Source organism: Salvia splendens, chromosome 14, assembly GCF_004379255.2.
Source record: "Salvia splendens isolate huo1 chromosome 14, SspV2, whole genome shotgun sequence".
Lineage (NCBI taxonomy): Eukaryota > Viridiplantae > Streptophyta > Magnoliopsida > Lamiales > Lamiaceae > Salvia > Salvia splendens.
The window spans coordinates 3,951,717-3,956,732 of NC_056045.1; the positions used below are offsets into that span (position 1 = coordinate 3,951,717).

Sequence of the window (5,016 nt, forward strand, 5' to 3'; positions counted from 1 at the left end):
AAAAAGGTCTCGGGGAGATAAATAAAACTTCCTCAACTGGATGGTTTTTGAAATGATCAAACATTAAACATGAATATTGTCATCCAACATTCAACTTTATTATACAGCATGCGAATTTAGCCAATTCATACCAGACTTTTTAATTTTCATGTGCATGTTTGATAATCTTAGTATGAATTGGTTACTAGTTACTACAAACAAATATGTGGGACCACCATAGCAAACGAATTCAAATCAATTTGGGTTTAATTCTTTATGATTAGAAGACACAAAATAATGTATTTTTACATTTAGACATCATCATATAATTCCTATAATAAATTTTTACATAAGTTCATATCAACAGTGGTTAAAAAACAAAATGTCTGAGCCTGGGTTCGAACCGGGGACCTCTAGTGTGTGAGACTAGCGTGATAACCGACTACACCACCCAGACCTTATTAATATCTTTCACTCTTCTCTCTAACTACTTCATGTTGACTTGTAGGTAAATTCAATTTTATTAAGACAAAAAGGCATCTTGTATTAGGGAAAAGAGAGTCAAAAACAGATTGAAGGGCGAGAACAAACAAGAAATGAGTCCAAAAATAGAAACCAAAAAAAAAATTTTTATTGCAAACTTATAGTAATACATAAAGAGGAAGCAGATAAACAATTTCTACTTGAAAAGAGTTTATATTACTGTATGACTCAATTACATTAAACAATAACAAGCAATAATATATCCAAGAGTTTCTAATTGAACTGATTCTTGACAATAAAGAGAAACAAACGGAATTCATCATCCACGCGATAGCCCCATCCGACAACGGAATCCCCCATCTGCAATCCGTTTGCGCGCACGAGCTTCCCCCATTCATGTTTCAACACTAAGGCGCCTGAACCAGACCACCTCTTTAACTTCAACATGTATTCAACACCATTTGGATCTGTCGTCAGCACCCTCAGATTATCTCCTCCATTCGCTTCCACCCTTCCTCTCTCTTCTTCCCTCAAAGCTGCCATCAATTTCAAACTAGCCCTTTTGGTGATGAGCAACCGGTTGTGATTCCGCGCAACATCTGTACAAGTAAGCTCCTTCTCGAACATGAAAACTAGATCATTTGCCTCTGGTGGATCCGGAGTTTCTTCTTCCTCCACATCTTCTTGATTAGGGTTTTGTATAGGAGCTTGATCCTCCACCTCCTCCTCTTGATCATCATGATTAGGGTTTTGTGTAACAGTGTGACCCTTTTGATCAATGGAGATGTAAACTCCAAATAGCTTGAATATTCCAGGTTTTGTGGAAAGAGATAAATCACAGTCTTCTTCTTGAATTGAGCTTCCTTCAGTCAACATTCTTGGTGGAACTGCTTCTTCTTCTGGATTAGGGCTTCCCGCCGCCAACTTCCCGTCATCAATCAGCCTCAACAATTTAGGTTTCTTGGGAATAAATGAATCACCATCATCTTCTTCTTCATTAGGACTTAACTTTCTTTTCCCAGAAATGGCGTCGTCGGTCGTAACTGAGAGTGGATGGAAGTCTGATGGTGGCACGGCGTCTTCTCCATCATCACAGAGTTTTGGTTTCTTGGGAATAAATGAATGATCATCATCTTCTTCTTGATTAGGGCTTAACTTTCTTTTTCTTGAAGCCCCATCGTTGGTCGAAATAGTATCTTGATGATCATGTTGTTTAGCCAGGAGATTGAATCCAAATAGCTTGATTGTTTTCATTCGGCTTCAGCTATAGATAGTTAGAACACAGCAGGAATATTTTGATTGTGTTTAGTTGAATGTGTTGTGAGTGTTGATGAATCGAAGATTGATGTCATTTTATAGGGTAGGGTTATAATTTAGGAGTAAAAAGTAAAGATAAAATAAGATAATGGGCTTATCTCCAAAACACCTATAAGATTTCTCAATTCCATTCGATTTATGAAAATCACGAGATATCATCGCTCTATACCATAGACTTAACAATTTTAATCGCACTTTGTTCATTTTACGTTATTTTATTAAACTCACATATAAAATTTAAAACCCAAATACTAATTAGTTGCTTTCTAGCCTAGCAATTTAACGAGATTATAATTTATTAATACACTCTGTATTTTGTTTCATCCTTCTGGTATTTATTATTTTATATACTTTTTTTGTAACAAAATTGGTACTTTTCTTCCAAATATTTACATGCAATTCATACGTGTAAATTATAAAATAACCCAAAATTTTTTTTGAATATGGTTCGTATACATATAGTAATTGTTATCCCCCAAAGTTTGTTCCATTTTATAATTTTCGTCCGTCCCACAAAGTTTGTCCCACTTGAAATCTTACCAAAAATAGACATTAAATACACCTTTAGTCTCCTCAATGTGAGACCCTTATTCCACTACACACCTTCATTTAATACAAAGTCAAACAATTTCTTAAGACCAGCGCCGCGTCAAATTGGGACAAAATTTGGGAACGGAGGGAGTAGATTTTTTTCAAAATACAAGAAATACTAGTATAATACTAATATTTAATAAATAAATATGCATGTTCAGGTTTATTTTACTATTGTATTTTAGAGAATTAAATTTAAAGAAGGGGTATTTGAAGAAAGCAAAATGAATATAGTAAAAATAATTAAATAGAAATAATTATAATATAGGATTCTAAGGGGAAGGTCATGCCTTTTTAAAATGACTCGAGACCACTTCAACTATAAGTCCAATTTAACCATATATCGTTTTCCTATTGACTCTGACCGTTCTGATCCACTTGCTTATTCTAGACCGCTCTGTTATACTCTCTCCGTCCCGGACTATTTGCACTTATTTCCTTTCTGGGCGTCCCAAGTTATTTGCACTATTTCCATTTTTAGTAAAAAATTTCACCTACAGCCGTAATATTTGACTTTGCTATACACTCATTCCTTAATCTCCGTGCCGAAAATGAAACGTGCGAGTAGTGCGGGACGGAGGGAGTATTATAAACATACCTCAAGGTGATATCACCATAAAAAAGATCGAAACTGCAAAATAATTTTTCTTCTAAATTGCCATACTGGAATTAAGAAGTGGAATAAACTCAATGAAGAATACACTCTTAACACTAAAAAAATAGCCAAGATCATTTTTTTAACGCAATTAAAGATATTAATTTATGTTTCTAACTATATAAATCACCAACATTTCAAAAAAAATTCTTATTCTGGTTGTCTCAATTAAAACTAGGGGACGTAAATGAAAGCGTTCTAGAATAGCAACAAATTAAGATAATTTGTACTCAACTTAGGGATGCTTTCTTTTGCATATCCTAGATTGTTGTTAGTTTTCAAAAAAAATTCAACGCAAATAATTGCGTCTCTGTTTTTATATCCTTATGAGAGTATGTGTTTTTGTAGCTAGACATGGTTCGACATTAATTAGTTTTATCAATGATATTTTTTGTGAGTTTATCTCTTTTGAATTTTCAGTTAATTCATCGAGACTTTTTTTTAACTTATTAAATGAATTTTCACACTTGTTTGTGGTGTCAATCATTTCATCCACAACTTATCAAACAGTTTAGTCATCTCGTTTGGGGCGACATTCATCTATTCCTATTAAGTCTTCAGATGAATTTTTCAATGAATTGAATATCTAATAGACCACTCAAAAGATAAAATCACAAAAAATATTATGGATAAATATTGACTGATTTCGTCAATCACATATGAAGCATTTATGTGGACACTGGTTCTAAGATATAAGAAGATCAAGCTAAAAATAAACAAACTTGAGAATATCAAAATCAATTAATATTGCTCATTAACTTTTTATTTATTTTTTCCAATTAATTAACTAGAAAAACAAATAAATACCAAAATAACCATGACAATTTTTTTTAAAAAAATCTAATTATTTGTAAAAAACAAACTAAAACTAATTAATGACGAATCATATCTTCATCAATATATAATCAAATTCTATTTTATATATACACTAGAAACTGAAAATACTAATATTATTTGTAAAACAAAAAAAAATCATATTTTGCTAGTAACGATGAATGGAAAAGAGAATCGAACTCCCTATATATACGGCGATGAACGTTATTCTTCAAAGTTCAAACGCATATAAAAAACAAATCCACACCAAATTAATCTATACAGCACCAAGAAATCGAAGATGGGCGAGAGTCTAATTGAAGTCGATATCGAGTTTGAAGATGCAATTGCGATCGACGAGGCCTCAAGAAAAAGAAAATTGGCAACAACAGGCTGGTCTAATCAAGAAGAAGATGGCGATTCAATTAATCACAGAGAAGCCAAACTGCTGAGGCTGTTTGACGACGGAGAAGAAGCAACTCCAAAAAGAGGAAAATTCGGAGCCGATCAGATCGATGCCATGCCAATTGCAACCAATTCTTCTCAACCTGATCAAGAAGTAGAATTAGTTGCTCCATCTGCCCCGATTCGGGCGCCTGATTTCGATCCGGTTTTGATGTTCACAAAGGAGCTTAGTCATCGCGATGTTGGCGCTGATTTCAACCGGCTGCTGATGATCAGGAGATGCGATGTGTGTGGGGCTTTGACGAAGAAGGAGAGGGAGAGGGCGGAGACGGATTGGCTGAGGGGTGTAACGAGGGATGGAAATGGAGTTGGATACACATTAGGGTTGAAGATGTGGAAGGGTGAATTTGTTCTGAGTCGAGATTGGGGGAAGCTCGTGCGCTCTGTCGGGTTGGAGAGGGGGGATTCGGTTCAGGGATGGGGCTACCGCCGAGCTGGTCACTTCCGTTTGCGTCTCAATATTTTTAGGAACAAATTCTATTCATAAAACTTGTTTACCCTTTCTTTCTTTCTTTCTTTCTTTCTTTCTATGTTGATGATATTAGATGAATTCTTAAATTTTACTAATAAATGGATTGATTCTGTATTTACTCGAATACAACTATGCAAAGATTTTGATCACTCTATGTTGCACAAATATTATAAGTATGCAAAGTACGCATATTCTACTAAATATCTTTATTACTATTCATTATATGGAAAAACTCAATCCA

General features: G+C 34.4%; 1 non-coding gene across 1 annotated transcript; it reads right to left on the reverse strand.

The window, feature by feature from the left end:
• Nucleotides 1–362: 362 nt before the first annotated feature.
• On the reverse strand, nt 363–436 carry TRNAV-CAC. Its single transcript has one exon. It is a non-coding gene; the product is annotated as a tRNA-Val (tRNA).
• Nucleotides 437–5,016: the final 4,580 nt, after the last annotated feature.